The sequence below is a fragment of the Cervus canadensis genome, chromosome 12 (assembly GCF_019320065.1).
Source record: "Cervus canadensis isolate Bull #8, Minnesota chromosome 12, ASM1932006v1, whole genome shotgun sequence".
Classification (NCBI taxonomy): domain Eukaryota; kingdom Metazoa; phylum Chordata; class Mammalia; order Artiodactyla; family Cervidae; genus Cervus; species Cervus canadensis.
In genome coordinates, this window is record NC_057397.1 from 38,841,578 (window position 1) to 38,861,253 (window position 19,676).

General features: G+C 35.7%; 1 long non-coding RNA gene across 1 annotated transcript in view; it reads left to right on the plus strand.

Moving 5' to 3' along the window:
- Window positions 1-17,452, plus strand: part of LOC122450903 — a 67,637-nt gene extending 50,185 nt beyond the window's left edge. Inside the window, exon 3 of the long non-coding RNA XR_006272270.1 lies at window positions 16,801-17,452. This is a non-coding gene — a long non-coding RNA (uncharacterized LOC122450903). The remainder of the gene's footprint in view (window positions 1-16,800) is intronic.
- Window positions 17,453-19,676: the final 2,224 nt, after the last annotated feature.

Genomic DNA, 19,676 nt, shown 5'->3' on the forward strand with positions numbered 1-19,676 from the left:
ATAGGAAGAGAGCTGATAAAAGTTTCCCTTTTGACTTTTGGAATGCTGGAACTCTCTCCTAGCTCTTGATTCCATAGAGGCTAAATAATAAATTCATGCCATAGCAAGACTACAGTTGCAAAATTTTAACCAAAAACTTGTCGACTCTTGGATGGCAAAGACAGTCATCTTTAATTCCTACTGCACCTAGTCCAGCAACTTGAACTTTATTTTTAAAATAAAGTAAGGGTTTCAGTTTAATAGATTATTTTGGAGAACAATATTTAAAACATTCAAAAAGCATTTAGAATGTGCTATTCATTGTGTTAAATGATTTAATTATAAAATCTTGTTAACTCTGCCCAGCAATATTATAGTGTATGTTTGGGGGGAAAAAAAAAAAAGTGAAACTTAGTCACTCACTAGTGTTTTTGCTGTTGTGTCCAACTGTTTGTGACCTCTGTCTATAGACTTCTCCAGGCAAGTGTATGTTTAAGGCAGGGTAAATTCAAATCTTTCACCCAAAGATTGTCTTATACTCTCTTCCCCAAAGAGAACATATCTTTTTTTTTTTTTTTTGCTTTATATATTTGAAATGTCACAAATTACATAGTTAGTTATTTTTATATCCTTAGCATTACATCAGAAAATCAGATGAGTGAATTTCTGAAAATTTTATTTTCATTTGCCATTGCACAGTGAATATATTTTATTTTTTAATTAATTATTTTTTTAAATTGAAGGATAATTATTTTACAGAATTTTGTTGTTTTCTGTCAAACATCAACAGCAATCAGCCATCAGTGTACATATTAGAGTTAAAGGTTGATTTCAGCTCCATCAATGGTCCTGGCTATACTATTATACTTCCTATTCTCTTCCCAGTAGCAGCAAATAGTGCATTGGATCCTGTTATTATTCACCGATCCCTTGTGTCAGCTGAATATTTCCTTGGCTTAGAGTGTGCACCTCCTCTCTTCTACCATCCTCTACGCCCAGTTCCTTCTCTGTGTTCTGTCTCCTGGCTCTGACAATCCAGCTGTCAAATCTCACTGCCCACTACTTGCCTCCACAAGGAGTTCCTTTACGACTTAACATAGAGCTTTGTCTGCCATGACTTCCTCAAAAAATTACACTGATTTCTTCCTCAAAGGAGCAAATCTAGCCCTAAATTCTGTCACCACCACTCTCCCTGATGTGAAGATAAGGCTAGAATTTTACAATTCCTTAAGTGCAGACCAAACACTGTAACTCAAAAGGGAAAAGAGGTCTACTAGGTTAGGTCACTCATCCAGACAGAATTGGAGTGCATATCTCTCGGCTATACTTGATTATAAAATAATAAATCATAAAATATACTGTACACACCAGAAAAGATAGTCTATCTACCTATGCAAATCCACAGCATTATATACAAGGACTTTCTAAAAAGAAGAGGCCCAAGTAGACATATAAAGATGTGCAACATTCCCACAATTCAAAGATGAATGTTTTTCAACATTTTAATGTTTTTGAACCTTACTCTTGTTAATATATGTCAAATAGCAGCGCTTTTCACTTGTTTTTCTTGAACAAATTTTTTAGATAACCCCATGTCTTAGAATCCAGGACACTAGTGTTTATCAATTTGTCTCCAGATGTTTATCTTAGTGTTTATTTCATAGACTTCAGAGTCATCCAATTTTGCTGTTAGTATGTGATTAAACCATTTTATATTGACGGGCTTTGGTCACAGCAAAGCACAAACAAGTTTAGGAAAATTTAGAAAAATTATTTTTCCCTTCAGACTATAAATGTCTTTGTCTTTAAGAATACATTTATAGTAGTACTATATAATATTATCTTTGTTAATATTTTTCTACTTTAGTCATAATAACCATAGTAAGATTAAAATAAGTAATATGTCTAATTGAAATCATTCAAAGAATTTTTATGGATTTATATTTTCTTGGGCAAAGTGCTTATGATCTTTTCATCCATTTAGACTATTGAAAGAAAGATGAAACTGGTTTAAAATGGGTATAAATTATTCATAGTATTTTTATTCAATTTTCCTTTAAAGAAAAGAAATCGAATGTATTTTTCTTCAGCCTTTAAAATGGAGATTTAGACTCTTATGCTTACCAGATCAGTAACATGATGTCACCAGAATTTGACTTATAACACCTTGGTTTTCATACAGAGGCCCTTGTCTCAGACCTTTTCCACTTTCACAGGAAGAATTCTTACAGAAACTATTAAAATCATACCTCATCTTAATTTTGCAACAGTATAAACCCAACCTACAGTGGTAGGCACTAAATTATGGGTTCTTAAGTTTGGTTTCATGTGATTTTATTTGCTTTGTTTTCAGTATCTGGTATGAAAATGGCAATAGAGCATGAATTATTATGCACTTATGGTGTCTTTTCTGTGTGCTAGTATTCTGCTGATATTAGAAGAAACTTAGCCTAATAAACTGAAAGTAAAAAAGTATATCTCTAGTTAAATTGTTCAAGAGTTACACTTTGTATTCCTCTAACAGCAAAAATAGAAACTTCACATGCTGAAATACTGTCATACAATAAGGAGTGTAAATTTATAATTTCTCCATCAAGAGAGCTAGAAAGTCAACATATGTAAACACTATAGTTTGAACATCTATTTCAAAATTATAATGAATGATGTGTTAGTAAATGCACTATATGTCTTGTATAATCTGTCTTCAAATTCAAGATTGCCAGAATTTAGGAAGTTTTAAAATTAAAGTTGTAGGGTGTTCCACATTGCTTATTTTTAAAAACCTAGTATGCCAAACCAAAACAGCACTGTTGCACATGCTGATGTAATGTTACATACTGACTCTTTCACACAACTTTAGTTATTATGTTCATGGCTTTTTGTGTACATGATATCCTGAACAATGATTACTCTCTTAAATTGTCTCATGCTAGATCTTGGGAACAAAATTTGTTTTGTTGCATAGAAAACTTCATTCATGAGACTTTTAACTAAGACTTTTAGGTGCAATGTGACTTTTCTGGTAGCTCAGCTGGTAAAGAATCCACCTGCAATGCAGGCAGCCCCAGTTTGATTCCTGGGTCTGGAAAACCCCCTGGAGAAGGGATAGGCTACCCACTCCAGTATTCATGGGCTTCCTTGGTGGCTTAGATGGTAAAGACTCTGCCTGCAATGTGGGAGATCGGGGTTTGATCCCTGGGTTGGGAAAATCCCCTGGAGGAGGGCATGGCCACCCACTCCAGTATTCTTACCTGAAGAATCCCCATCGGCAGAGGAGCCTGGTGGGGTTACAGTCCATGGGGTCACAGAGTCAGACAGAACTGAGTGACTAAGCATAGCACAGCCCTTAGGTTCAATGCCAAACACAAGCAGTGGTAAAAAAAAAACAAAAACAAAAACAAAAAAACCTTGTATATGAGAGGGTTCTTATTTTTACCTAATACTATTAATAGTGATAATATAGTCCAGATGTTAAAAATACAGTTCCAAGGCCTTTAAATTGCAGACTGTGATAAGAATATAAATTAGTGTCCATAATATTGTCTAATAAAATGCCTAATAAAGATTCAACATCTATTATTCAATAGATGTGCTTTAGCAAAATCAATTTGTTTGCTTAGCCTATAGATATAGATTTTGTGATCATGTCTCCAACATGCTAAGTTATTTACTTAAAACCTATTGAATACTATTATATTCATTATGAAACATATACAAAAAGAAGAATGGAAAAAGTGAAGTAAAATTGACTATCAATAGAACTAGGTTTCTCTTCAAACTTAGCTCTGGAGACCACTATACTAGATTACTGAAACTGGCTAATTCTATGTATAAAAGTGTTACTCAAGTCTCTGGCTTTCCTGATGGCTCAGACAGTAAAGAATCTGCCTGAAATGTAGAAGACCTGGCTTTGATCCCTGGAGCAGGAAGATCCCTGGAAAAGGGAGTGGTAATCCACTCTGGTATTCTTGCCTGGAGAATTCCATGGACTGGGGAACCTGGCAAGGCTACTGTCCATGGGGTCACAAAGAGTAGGACAAGACTGAGCAACTCACACACACACACACTTAGTCTGCTGAAAGACTTTTTACAAACTGTAAATAAATGCAACCCTCCCTTTTCAAGAGCTACTCATTCTAGTCTAATATATCATTCATACTTACTTTAATTTGATATTTCTGAGCATTTTATGACTCCTCCTATTTTCTTGAAACTTACAATATATGACTTTCTAGCAACTTTCCAGGCTTCTCTAAATATTGGCACAATTATCCTACAAAAAGATTCTTATAATTAAGAAATTATGTAATTTTAGGTCCAAACCAAGTTAATAATTATTAAATTCACTAAGATAACAAACATAAGTAGCACTGTCCTGTGAAATTACTGGCCTATATTTATCTGGCCAATAATGGCTATTATGAAGTATAAGTAAAATAACTATTCTTCCACTATATCTCACCATTGTTTGTGTGAAATTATGTATATATAATTGTTTAAATTTCTAACTAATTAACCTACAATTGTCTTTCAGGTCGCTCTGAGTTTGTCAGTAAAAAAGCTTGGTGTTTGACACTTTATGACTATTTTGTTCCTTCTGAACTTTTAAAATCTTTCATATAATAACTGTTTTTAAAAATTGAATAAAAGAGGCTGTTATGGATTTTTTCCCCTTTTCTTTCAGACAGTGGTGAGACAAAATGTATATAGAGAGGAAAATGAAGGTGAAGGTGAAGTCGCTCAGTCGTGTCCCACTCTTTGCCACCCCATGGACTGTAGCCCACCAGGCTCCTCTATCCATGGGATTTTCCAGGCAAGAATACTGGAATGGGTTGCCATTTCCTTCTCCAAGAGAGGGAAATAACAGACAAAAAGTGAGTGTGTGTAACATAAAGGAAAAAGCATAGACCCAATATGTTCTTTGTGGAATATATTGTGATAAACTTGCTGTCGGGGCCAGTTTGGGCTTCCCAGGTGGCTCAGTGGTAGAGAATCTCCATTTTAAAGGCCAATGCAGGAAACATAGGAGGCACAGTTTCGATCCCTGGGTTGAGAAGATCCCCTGGAGAAGGGAATGGCAACCCACTCCAGTGTTCTTGCCTGGAACATCTCATGGTCAGAGAAGACTGGTGGGCTAGTTTATAGGATCACAGTCAGACAAGACTGAGCAACAGAGCATGCTATGGGGGACCAGTTTAGTGACTACTTGAAGTAAAAACAATTTTCAGTTTTGGAGAAAGTAGAAACATTTTTCTGTATGTCCATTTAATGACCACTTTAGAAAAGAAAAGAACGACTTTGTGTTTTTCACTTTTGTTCTTGCTTGAGTCATAACAACACTACCTATAACTTTATTAGACCAAGTTAATGGTACCTGGCATGTTCTAGGGCAGAACCCTTGTCTTTGGTCATGCTAACTGCATAATTGTCATGGGTGAGAGGTGCACGGAGTCAGAAGACACGATTTGGCTGCATTGAACCAGTCAAACTGAAATTAATAGGTTTTGATCTATCAGATTTTAGAATATACTTTCATTTAATTAATTTAAGTTTAAATTGAGTTCATTCCTCAGAAAAATTCTTAGAAGCACAGTTAATTAGCTATGGTCCAAATTTGCCATCTGATTTTAATTTGATGAGGGATTTCTACTGGGCTCTTAATTGCTATATTTGCCTTTTCAAAATCACAAAACCAAAGTCCAAGAAAAAGCTGCTAGCCAATTGTATTAATGCATTATAGAAAAAGCATATATTAGCAAGAAACATTATTGGAACTGGGTGCATTATTTTGAAAAATGAAAATTAATATGTGTGATAACGTAACTGTAATTATGTTTTTCAGATATCACTGGAAGTTCAGTATGAAAAGCTCATTATTTATTGAAAAAATAATGTATTCCACTTAATAAAAATGTTACAAAACAGTGAACATAATGCTTTTTGAGGCTGGTAAATTTAAAACAAATTTTTTTCATTTTACTTAAAAAAATCAACTACCATCAAAAGTATTTTGGCTATGTAAATGTTCCTTCTGAAAGACACATGACAGAAAGTCATTTTAAGCAGTCCATTTTCATCCTCACTGCTTATTAAGTATTAATTTACAAAATAAAGTAGTGTATCTGTTTCAATGTATTGCCTTAATGATCATTTTAAGACTAGAAGCTTTCAGAATTTTTTTATAGAAAGCAATATGATCCTACATACTTACACTGAGTCAGAAATTCTGCTTATAGTTCTATGGGGAAATTTTGAAAAAAAAAAGAACAATGTTTTTATTGAAAAATTTGAGGTGAACTACCGTGAACCTATTTATGACAAGCAATATCTCAAGAAAATAAATCTTAAGATTAGATAGTGACTATGTCTATACAGGCTTCCTTGGTAGCTCAGCTGGTAAAGAATCCACCTGCAATGCAGGAGACCCCGGTTCATACGTATATTTAGAGTTAAATTTTATTTATTCACTTATCTTTAAACATTTATTAAAGTATAGTTGATTTACAATGTTGTGTTAGTTTCAGGTGTATAGCAAAATGATTCAGTTACACATGTCTTTACATTTTTTTCAAGTTCTTTTCCCATATAGTTACTACAGAAGATTGAGTAGAATTCCCTGTGCTATAGAGAAGGTCCTTGCTAGTTATGTATCTTATATATAAAAGTTTGTTTATGTTAATCCCAAGCTCCTTATTTATCCTTCCCCCACCCTTACTTCCCCTTTGCTAATCATAATTTTTTTTTCAAATCTGTGAGTCTGTTTCTTTTTTATAAATAAATTCATTGATATTATTTTTTAAAGTTGGATTCCAGTATGAGTGATATCATATGATACTTGTCTTCCTCTGTGTGATTTACTTCACTTAGTATGATAGTCTCTAGGTCTATCCATGTTCCTGCAAATGGTATTATTTTTTCTTTTTTATGGCTGAATAATATTCCATTGCACATAAGCATATCTTCATTATTCCTTTGTCAATGGACATTTAGGTTGCTTCATGACTTGGCTACAGCAAAGAGTGCTGCAATGAATATTGGGGTGCATGTATGTATCCAGAGAAAACCATAATTAGGTGTATTTTTATTATGAGGTTATAATGATGGAAACTGTTGCCTAAAGGCATCTAAATTATTAACAATTTGAAAATTTGTAATTGTTGTTCAAGGGTTTTCCCAGTATCTCAGTGGTAAAGAATCTTGCTGCCAGTGCAGGAGATGTAGGCTCAATCCCTGGGTTGGGAAGATCTCTGTAAATGGCAATCCATTCCAATATTCTTGCCTGGGAAATCTCATGGACAGAGGAGCCGGACAGAGGCCGGCTACAGTTCACAGGATTGTGAAGAACTGGGCACGACTTAGTGACTAAACAACAGCAGCAATAATTGTTCAACTGTATTGAGATTTCATGAATATTTAGGTTCAGAGTTCAGTCAATGGTTTTGTGCTTAAATAGTATTATTTTACTTGTAGACACTTTCAAGACCTTTTATTTTATATATTTAAATATACATATGGATATTAGACTTCCCTGGTGGCTCAGACGGTAAAGTGTCTGTTTACAATGTGGGAGACCTGGGTTCAATCCCTGGGTCGGGAAGATCTCCTGGAGAAGGAAGTGGCAACCCACTCCAGTATTCTTGCCTGGAAAATCCCATGGGTGGAAGAACCTGGTAAGCTACAGTCCATGGGGTCGCAAAGAGTCGGACACGATTGAGCGACTTCACTTTCTATGTATGTTAGCATCTACTGTCCAGAAGACACAATTTAGAATGAGTCAAGTCTGTGAGTCACGCCTCAGAAGAAAGGGCCTCAGAAGAAATGTCTATCCAACGACATATACACTGGAATTTACTAGTGACAAATAGACTTTATTATGTTAAACACTGAGATTTTGAAGTTGTTTGTTACAACAGTCAATTTGTTGTGACTAATACACTCTCCAAATAGATAATATTTACTCTGTGTCCTAGAGAATGAAATTAAGTTAATTATGGAATGGTGATAAAAATTACTTCTATGGAAGCTGAACATCTAGTTTAAAGTAGAAGAAATAAGTGCAAAGGACAAGAGAAGGGAGAGAGAATGAAGTAGGGTGAATGGGGTTAGGTAAGTCTAGAGGAAATTTTTTCCATAATCTATGAGATAGCTGAAGATAGTATTAATTAACAAAGCATGAGTGAGGGTGCAAATAAAATCATTGAACTTAAAGATGTTTTGAATATAAATTGAATGAATAAAGCAGTACAATAATAGAGTATAATGGAGAAACACCCAAGTGTATTTTTGGCCACTTAGAAGCTGTGGGACTTTGGTTAAATGGTTTAACTTTTCTTAGGGGTCAATTTTCTCAGCTTAAAAAATATGTTTTCTTTAGCAGTTTTCAAATCTTTATGTCAGCCATAAATAAATGAATAAAATAATCTGCCATGAAATCTCTTTGATTTAGAGAGTGAGGCTCCAAAGCCTCAAAGTCACCAACTCTTCACATATTGCCTTTTTTTTCAAAATTAATTTATTTATTTTAATTGGAGGCTAATTACTTTACAATATTGTGGTGGTTTTTGCCATACATTGATGTGAATCAGCCACAGGTGTACATGTGTCCCCCATCCCGAAGCCCCCTCCCACCTACCTCCCCATCCCATCCCTCTGGATTGTCCCAATGTACCAGCTTTGAGTGCTGTTTCATGCATCAAACTTGGACTGGTCATTCTCTCAAATCTCCCCACCTTCCCCACCTTCTCCCACAGAGTCCAAAGTCTGTTCTTTATATCTATGACTCTTTTGCTGTCTCACATATAGGGTCATCATTCCATCTTTCTAAATTCCATATATATGCGTTAATATACTGTACTGGTGTTTTTCTTTCTGACTTACCTCATGCTGTAAAATAGGCTGCAATTTAAAGGAAATCATGTTGCCTTTCTTGTAACCCACATTGATTCCTAAGGAACACTTGGGATCTAAGGAGCCAATGGGAAAAAAAAAGCAAAAAAACAGTTGATCTCCTGGACCTTTATCTTTGGTGTTATAGCTACATCCCTAGTTAAAGTCATAATCATATTTCAAATCTATTTTTCCATACATTGTCTCTTTATTCCTCAGACTATATATGTTCTCTGGGAGTTATCCTATCCATTCTCCATTCTTTCTTTTCCTTTGCAATTATCTACTAATTACTCTCAAATCTATTATCTCCTTCCCATGTATTTCATATAAGGTCTAGTTAACAGCGTCAAAATGACCTACTGGCCCATCATACTTGATAAATTAAACTGAATGCATAAACTCCATTTGCACACCTTCTTCTAATCTTGTTTTTTCTCATTAGAATGAATTCCCTTAAACTGTATTGAGTTGTTCATGCAAACAGCTTAGGTAAGTCTTAGAATCCTTTATCTCCTTTTTCTCTCTCTTTCTCTTTTGTTTAAATGTCAATGGTTAAGACCTCATCTTCAATTCCAGGAGAAATATCTAGAGAGATATTATAGTGATTCAGCTCATCAATTAAATAATTATTGAAACCATGGAAAGTGATTAAATTAATCATGCAATGATGTATAATGAATGAGAAGACACTGGCCTGGGGAAGTATCTTATAAAATTCATTTTAAAGACCAGAAAAAGAACAACAAGGAAAAAACTGAATGAATAAATAAGCAAACAAATATGTAAGTGTGGGAAAAGGAAACTGAAGGTAAGAGGAAACCCATTTGAGTGTTAAACTACAATAACCTAGGAGAGAAAGAGGTCAAAATTGTGAAATACTGTAGACAATAAAGCAGACAGGGAAATTTAGTAATAAAGAGAGGGTAGAAGTTCTTAATGAAGTCCCTTGCTGATGATGTTCCAAGAACCCACAAGAACCTGGACACTTCCCTCTGGAATGGGCTGAATTCCTAGAACCGTGATGAGCCTTACTTCAAACTGTTGGAGACTAAAAGACACAAACTTAACCAAAAAGAATAAACAAACTAGGCCATGTGGCCCCTGTCCAGCAGGAAGAAGTTTCAGAAGAGACCTTCGGCCCCTTAACCCTAAAGAGTAAGAATGCAGGGTCTCTTAGAGAGGAATGAGACAGTCTGGGACCTGGGGCCAGTGCTGCAGGGTTTGCATCTGGACACACTTCTCCTGGGCAATAAAATACAAAGAAACTGCATGAAACTAAAAATAACCACATGCATGTGCAGTTAAAGCAAATTCTGGACAAAGACACAAAGAGACCAAAAAAACCCAACTGCCAGTTTTGAAGAACCAGAAGCCAAAATAGAGGGTGGAGAAGCAAAAGCAGGACGTTGCACACAACACTACCTAGGGGGTGGGCAAACTACCTAAGCGACCCCTCTGTCTAACTCCTGGACACATCCCTGCCCTCCCTTCATATAAGGAACAAGCTTGCCTCCCCTCAGGTGACAAGCAAGGGAATCTGTTTTTGTTCTTGCTCCCTCCCTACTGCAGCAGAGGCCACAATTAGACCTTGACTGGAAAAATAAAAAAGTTCTATGAAAGAAGTTAGTGGCATTCTGACCATGGCATTCATGTTTTATTGTGTTGAAAGGGGCACAGGGGATGAGGAAGGATTGGTGCAAGAGTCTTGGCCGGGAAAGAGAGGATAGCAAGTCACAGCATTTCTAAGCCTCTGTTTTCTCTTCTGCTCAATTATTATTGTGTGTTAAAAATGATTGTGGAAGCCAATTTAGATGATATAAATACACTTAATTTAACACTTCATAAAACAGACAGTTTCATGAAAGGACAGTCTCCTTTCAGCTAAAAGGAAGAAGAGGAAGCTTTAAAAGATAAAGAATGAGGAAGAGAAAAGTAGAAAATATCAGTGACTGGGGCCATATTGTTAACTTTATTTAGGGTCAGAAGGCAACTGGCATCTGGAGATTGGCCATCTGGATAAATTGTGCTTCTGATTATGAGGAGCATTTACAGTAAAACAAAAGTTCTTGAAATTTAGAATTATTAATTATTAATTATTAATCCTGGTAGGAGCGACTTTCTCTTGGGTCTACAAAGCTAATTCAACCTGTGATACAAATTTGGTCTTCCTTACAGATTTTATGGGTAAGAATGAATTTATGGATGACTCTAGAAACTTTTTGAATCATTTTTAAATTCCTGAAATATGTACCTCTTCTTAGTGCAGAAACAAGCCTCACAAAAGTTAGCACATTTTATTAAAATTATCTAATTTTGAAGACTTTGACCTTTCTGAAGACAGGCAATGTCTTATTCATTTTTGTATCTTCAGACTCAAGCATGGCATTTATCATATATTAAGAGCAAAATCAATGTCGACTGTGTTCCCCAAACTAAAGTTTGGTATGCAACTAAAATTCTATGAAAGTAAGTTATGGGTTAATATCTTTGTTTCCAGTCAAGATCCAAGAAACAGATAAAAATAAAAGGCAGAAAGGTGGATGCCACTCAAAAATTTTATCCAGCATATCCTTCTTTTTCTCTTCCTCCTGGAGATAGGAATAGGCCGAGTAGTTCACTAAACCCAAAGTTGGCTGCCATACTTCCAGTTTTCAGTTGTGAGCATTTATTTTGGAAAAAGATGTCTATCAGAAGACACATAAGAGGCAGTTTCTCTCCTCTATCAACAAAGCTAGGTTTCTATATTTAATGAACAAAAAGCAGTTACAGTGTGTTTTAGTAACATTCTATACAATTCCAGAATGATACTGTACTTGGTTTTTGCACAATGGAATTAAGAACTTCAAAACAACCTCCTTCCATATAGCAGCTCTAATTTGATGTAGAAAGTTCCCAAGTTTGGAACTTTTGCAAAATCCTTAGAGTTCCCTGGTCTCAGCTGTTATAGTAATTTCCAACTGATATTAATTAGAAATTAAGTTTGAAATATGAGGAATCTTTAAATTGTCCTTTACCTTACTTAATCTTTTAGCTGTGTTGAGAAAGTTTCCTTTGTGATATATGGCACAGAATGGTATGGCCTAGGAAGGTATTATTTTATCCATCAGAAATATTCCATTAAACCAACTCAAGTCATGGCATTCCCTGGGAGAAGGAGTCAAATTTAAAGAACCTTTGTGGATTGCTTCGATTAAGAGAATCATAAGGGCCATGGTACAGCAGAGTTCTTCAAAGCTCTGAACGATGGTTGAAATCATATAAAAGTTAGTGTTACTTTCAGCTCCTGGCGTTGCTCTAAGATCACCTCTTCAAGAGGCACCACTGTCAATGTCACACGTGCTACAGTTGTCCTTCAAACCAGATGTGTGTTTACTGTGTGTTGTATACCAGTTATACTTCTGGTTCCTTTAGCGAACATGCCCAGTCCAACTTATTTTCTCCAATCAATCACATCCCGGGATCCAATGTATAAATCCAATATCATATATCTTGTACATAACTGTTCTAAAGAATCTTATTTTATATACTATATGTGTTAGAATAGTGAACATTGTCATGTAAGTAAAAAACTTTGCATAAAATAATGCAGTAAACCATCCAAGTGTCATATCAACTAAAACACCAAATGAACCTTAAAGAGCAAAAAAAAAAAAAACAAAACAGAAACAAAACCTCTTGTTTTGTTCAGTTATATCAAAATTGATATAATTCTTCACTCTAAAGAGGACTGATAGGGTTGAAAACTGGAATTTTAGGGCCACCAAATTTTCTCCAAACTTGTTCCTGTCTTATTTTTCCCCTTTATTTTCTCTCATTGTTTTGTTAGTTGCTAAGTCATGTCTGACTCTTTACGCTACTGTATGGACTGTAGTCCAACACCACGGACTGTAGGCTGCCAGGCTCTTCTGTCCATGGAATTTCCCAGACAAGAACACTGGAGTGGGTTATCCTTTCCCTCTCCTCTCTTTTTCTTAGGATCCCTCAGATGTGTAACTAGCTTTTTTTCTTTTTCTTTCTTTTTTTAAATCATGATTATAACTTTGAAACCAAAAAAAAAGGTTAATTTGTGGATAACAGCCTTTGAGAATGTCATGTTAAAATACTGCTTAAATGTTTATAAAGTAGAATAGAAAATCAGAATGTTTCCTCCAAAAGAGAGGAAAAGACATTTTAAGAGATAAGATGATGGGATATATTTTAAAGGAAGTTTAGCAGAGCTTATGTGATTTGCTTTTCACCAACACAGTAACATCTCAGTTCACATCTTTTAAAAAATGAGTCCAAAAATACTCTGTTTATATACAATGACAGCTACTGATGCTGCTATGGCTCAAAAACCTTTCGCCATTTCTCTGCCCCATTTCCTTGGCCTTGGGTGTCTTTGCTCCCAACAGCCCACACTCACTATGCTTTTTTAGAGAATTTCCCTCCTTCTACTGGAGTCACTTTCTATATGAATGCAGAGAGACCTGGAAGTGAGGGTCTGAGTTTACAAAACTCCACGCAAACTACCTTCCCTCAAGACAAACAATACTGAGGTATAATTTGCACTTCAGAGATCCTTTGCAAGATCAGACTGAAGCTAAGCTCTATGGAAAAGACAATCTGAAATCACTTCCTTGCTTATTTCCCCCATTCCCCCTGTCTTTATTCTGTTCCTCTCAGTTCCTTACTAGTTTCTCCTGGGAACACTTCTTAATTAATCACTTGCATACAGATCCTTTTCTTAAGTCTATGTCTGGGAAATCCAATCCAAGGGCAATATTATGCAAAAATACTCCTGTGCAATAATTTTCTTATTTTAGGATTATCCAATGAATGATCTCTTTGTGAGAGAAAATGCATTATTCAATGAATTCATTAAATGTCTATTTATTGAGAAACTACTAAGTGTAAAGCACTGTAGTAAGAACTTTGGACATAGACAAGAACAAGACCTCTTCCTGCTTAAATTCTACTGACAGACAGACACAAGCATTAAATGAACGATATACTTAAGATATGTAATTGTATCTATGAAGGAAAAGTACAAGGATCTATGAAAACAAACATGGGAGAGGGGTAAAACAGCCTGGACTATCAGAGGAAATTTCCTTAAAGAAGTAATATTGAAATTGAAACCTGAAAATGACTAGGAGAAATTCAGATGGGTAGGATGGGGGGTTTCTCCAAAGTGGGAAACAAAGAGAAAGTCTTAGGAGCAGGACAGAAGGCCAGTATGGCCCTGGTAACGTGAACATTGGTGTGATGTAAGGCAAGGCAAATGGGTAGGTGCCAAATCATACATTTCCTCTGGCATATTAATCATTTATGTTTTATCCTAAAAGCAATGGGAAACCCTGAAGAGTTTTAGGATATGTGCATGTGCTTAGTTACCCAGATGTGTCTGACTGTTTGCAACTCCAAGGACCATGGGCAGCCAGGATTCTCTATCCATGGAGATTCTCCAGGGAAGATTATTGGCGTGGTTTGCCATGCCCTCCTCCAGGGGATCTTCTCAACCCAGAGACTGAACCCAGGTCTCCCACACTGCATGCGGATTCTTTACTATCTAAGCCCCCAGGGAAGCCCAGGAAGAGAAGGGATATGGTCAAAAGATTGCTTTGTTTAGAGGTCCTGGTTTAGTCTAAAGTGAAACAAGAGCATAACATCTTTTGGGGACACCTAGGTGCAATCTTCCCTCGTAGCTTAGTCAGTATCTGCCTGCAATTCAGGAGACCTGGGTTTGATTCCTGGGTTGGGAAGATCCCCTGGAGAAGGAAATGGCAACCCACTCCAGTATTCTTGCCTGAAGAATCCCATGGACAGAGGGGCAGAGGAACCTGTCTGGCTACAGTCCATGGGGTTGCAAGAGTCAGACACAAGTTGGTGACTAAACTACTGCTACTAGATACAATCTATGGGCTCTGATGGTGGCTTTGGCTGATGTTGCCAGAGGACATAGAGAAGTAAATGGTTGGATTCAAAGGACATTTTAACAGTAGTACTGAGTGAAGAGTTAATTATGGACAGGAGAAGGGAAAAGTGTCAAAAATCATAGTCCCATTTCTGTCATGAACATGTGGGTACATGTTCATGTTATCTAAGAGAATGTCAACCACGGGAAGAAAGCTGCTTTGAAGGCCCTAACAGACGCTAAAGGTATTGATTATGTATTCCAATTATATCCAATATATAAAACACATATTAGAAGTGAGAAACACCTTTAACTGGTGCATATAAATAGAAACACATATGGGTATTGTTTTAGTTTTTGATGAAATATTTAACTTGACTATGACTTAATTACATCTGTGCTCATTCAAAATATATTTCTATATTCTGAATATAGTTAGCCACCTAGAAAATGAAAAGTATATGAAGCTTTTCTGAAAAATATTGTAGGAGGAAAAAGGAAGAGAAGGAAAGGTGGGGAGATTTGCAAAGGAAAATTAGGGAAAACAGAGAGGAATTAATGGAAAAAAAGAATAAAGAAAAAAATGGGAAGTGGGAAGGATGGAAGGAAAGAAGAAAAGAAGGAAGGAAGAAGACAGGATTTTTGTTTCCCTATTAATTGTCACTATCATATTTGACCTTCTACCAAGGTCATTCACCCTCCCGTAATGAAGACAAATGTAATGTACCGGATTCTGCCTAGATGATGAAACAAATCCATTTTTTCATTTGACAGTTCAGACTTTTAATTTGGTGTTTCATCTTCAAAAAAAAAAAGGTTGAATAGGGTTTGGTATGCTTGTAAATTTGGATTAAGGTTAGTCTGATCTATTCTATAAGCAAAACAGCTTATTACTCTTGCAAATTTTAAGATGAGATCAAAGCAATACATTCTATTAACTAGACATTTTCCACTAAAGGTAAGTCATTTCTTGCTCCCAAGAGAATGCCTAAGAATAATTTAAAAAGAAAATTCTCCATGTTTCTCTGTATGAACGAGGAAAATCATACACATAGTGTAAGTACAATAGGAAACCTCTTCCACGTTTCTTGGTCCTGCAGTGTGGATTTTGTAGGGTGATATGTAGAACTCTCCACATGGCACTATAATTGAAACATTGTCGTATGTTACAAGATTCCGTCTTTTCATCTGCCTTCCATAATAGTCACTCTTTAATCTTTTTTTTTCCCCCTCTGTTGCCTCATTTTGCCTTCTCAGAGTATTACGCATGCTGAATACCATTATTACTTTTGGTTATTAACTAGGGATGGATTTGGAAAAAGTAATTTTGTGCCAGTTTGATGTAGCAGAATAAGCTGTCAAACATCATAGCAGGTGACAGTGCGCTGTCCTTCTGTGAAGCTACAGTGCAGCGTGTGTTATAGCTGGAAGGTTATAGGTAATCAGAGAGGATTACTGAAGGCAGCTTTATTAAATATCTGCGGAGGTCTACTGTGGCTGCGACCAGATAATATGAGCTTCCAATATGAAAACAGGAAATTATTAATAAACTGGATTGGCTGTTCTGAATGCCCTTGCAAAAGTTTATCTAATTTTACTTTCCAGGGAGATGAATGTCAAGTATTAGATTTATTATTACTTAAGGTGTAGGCCTTTTATACTTTGAAGTGATTCTCTTTTAATTTGTTATATTTCCCTGGATGTTTGATGATATTAACATTGTTTAAACCAGGATGTTTCCATTCTCATTTTCTAGTAAGTAAATTTTGACAGTTCAGAATAGAGCAGGCTTCATGTATTCTTTCTGATGGTGTATGATAAAATATGGCTTACCAGGAGACTTAAATATATAAGTTGGCAAGATGTTTTTCCATATTGGAATAAAGCATTTTATAAGCTTGTATCCAATACAGTTCTTTAATTTTTTTTTCATGGAAATTTTCAAAAGCGAAAAAAAAGTCAGTTTGTTCTTTCTTTTAAAGGATGCTTTCATTTATGGCAGAAGAAACTGTTGATTTATTTTTGTTTAATTGCAGCACAAAATAATAAGGCATAGCATTTGAAGAACTCCTACAACTGCTTTGATGCACCTTCATCTATTCAGGAAAGTGAGAAAGGCAGCACCTTACGTTTAACACTGTGAAGTTTGACAAGCATTGAAACAAAAAAAGGAAGTGTAAATTTTACTAATCAAAACATCTGTACGGTGCAGCCATTTACATTTTCCTATCAAGACATGAGAGAAATGTTAATTTTAGACGACTCTTTTTATGACCTATAATTACTGTCATTAAGAAAGCTCTGGAGACTTACAGGGGGGCTTTGACTGAAATACAGTTTGACATGTTCTATAATTAATGCTGAATTAACGTGCTACATGAAGTGCCTTTGGAAAAAAAAAAAGGTTTCTTTTTCTCAAAGAGAAGTCAAAGAAATTATATTACATGCATGCCCACCAGCACAGCAGTATTTCAACATATATTTTTAAGCCTGTGAAAAGCTGACTTCTCAGGTACTTAAAAATGAGTATTAAAACTTTCTTTCAGTTTAGGTAGGATATGTATACAAAAGAAAATTTATTTGTTTCCAAGTTCTTTCTTTCATATTCTAGATGAAAAATTAATACATTAAAGATGCTTGCTCCTTGGAAGAAAAGATATGACCAACCTAGACAGCATATTAAAGACCAAAGACATTACTTTGCTGACAGAAGGCCATCTAGTCAAAGCTATGGTTTTTCCATTTGTCATGTATGGATGTAAGAGTTGGACCATAAGGAAAGCTGAGCACTGAAGAATTGATGCTTTCAAACTGTGGTATTGGAGAAGACTCTTTAGAGTCCCTTGGACTGCAAGGAGATCAAATCAGTCAATCCTGAAAGAAATCAGTCCTGAATATTCATTGGAATGACTGATGCTTAAGCTGAAGCTTCAATACTTTGGCCACCTGATGCAAAGAACTGACTCATTGGAAAAGGCTCTGATGCTGGGAACGACTGAAAACAGTAGGAGAAGGGGATGACAGAGGATGAGATGGTTGGATGGCATCACTGACTCAATGGACATGACTTTGAGCAAGCTCTGGGAGTGGGTGATGGACAGGGAAGCTTGGCGTACTGCAGTCCATGGGGTCACAAAGAGTCAGACACAACTGAGTGACTGAACTGAACTGAAGTTTAGTTGCTTTTGGTATACTAAGAACATTGAGAACACTGAAAAGAGCGGAAATTTTATCATAAAATGCACAATTAGTGCTTCTAATATAGTAATTCTAATGCTTTCTTACAAGAATGTTACTGTAATATTTTCCTGGAATATAAGATCCATGAGGGCAGGTGATATTGTCTTTAAAACCTTTACAACTAAAATTTACATGAGATCTACTGGGTGCTTAATAAATTTGGTAAATGAACTAAAAGAATAAGGAATATAATACCACTATTTCAATATTTTGAAAGATCTTCTCTATACTACTGTCATATTCAAAATGTTTTTGAAGTCCCTGACAAGAAATGTGATATAACATCTTCTGCAGGTAGGGTTTTGTGTTTGTGTGATATAAAAAAAGACAAATGATTTTTCAGAATAAATTTTTAAATGAAAACTTCTCAAATTAATTAAGAAGGAAAATCTCATTTTTGGGTAAAAGCATATTTTGTGGTAGTTCTAATAATTTCACATTAGCCATACTCAGAAAGAGTGAAACTATAAAATATCCTTGAGGACATTTCTAGAGAGTATCTTAAAAAATTTCGTTCCTAATAATATTTTAAATAAAGATAATTATCAAAATTCCTTGGCATCAAAACTCAACATTATTTTCCTTATGATTTTAATTACAATACTATTAAGATTTTTGTTTAATGTTTATTATATTACAAAGCTGATGTTCTGAAGAAGATTGGAAATAATGTGTCTTCCACCAGAATCCACTTCTAAGTTTACTACACAGAGTCATCCTCAGGGGACAGTTAATATACAAAGCATTAAAATACTTCTAGGTCAAGTTCCTAATATTGACTTTGCTATTGTTTTCCTTGGTGGCTCAGATGGTGAAGAATCTGCCTACAATGCAGAACTGGGTTTGATTCCTGGGTCAGAAAGATCCCCTGGAGAAGGGAATGGCAATGCACGCTGGTATTCCTGCCTAGAGAATTTCATGTACAGAGAAGCCTGCCTGGCTATAGTCCATGGGGTCATAAAGAATCAGCCATGACTGATTCACATTTTCACTTCCCTGGTGACTCAGTGGTAAATAATCTGCCTGCTAATGTAGGAGACATGGGTTTGATCCCTGGGTTGCAAAGATCCCCTAAAATAGGGAATGGCGATCCACTCCAGTATTCCTGCGGGGGAAATCCCATGGACGGGTGAGCCTGGCAGGTTATAGTCCATGGGGTTGCAAAAGAGTCAGTCATGACTTAGCTCATAAACAACAATTTTTGGTTTGAAAAATTAGATGTCTCAGATTATTTTGTTCAAAAATTTCCCAGAGTATCTCAGCACTTGAACTGATTCCTCCTTGCAATAGAAGCAGGACCGGACTAATCTGCTGTCAGTTAAAAAAAACAAAAAAAAAATGCATGAAACAAAACAAATAAGGCAAACCAAAACAACAACAAGAACAGCAACAAAAAATGCCAAACTAAAGGATATCCAAATAGCCTCAGTAAAGGCAAAAGAGACTCTGACATATTTTAAACCAAAAAAAAAAAATCTATGATAAACCCACAGAGGAATCTCTTCTTCAACTCCTGCTTCTGTGTAGCAAATGTTTGTTTTTATTAAAAGTGGTTTTGAAAAAAATGTCATAATAAATATGTGTAACCATATTGGACAGAAAGCTATCACTCTCAATCTGGAAAGCACACTCTCATGAGTTTCTAAAATAATCTGCACTCAAATGAGATGTG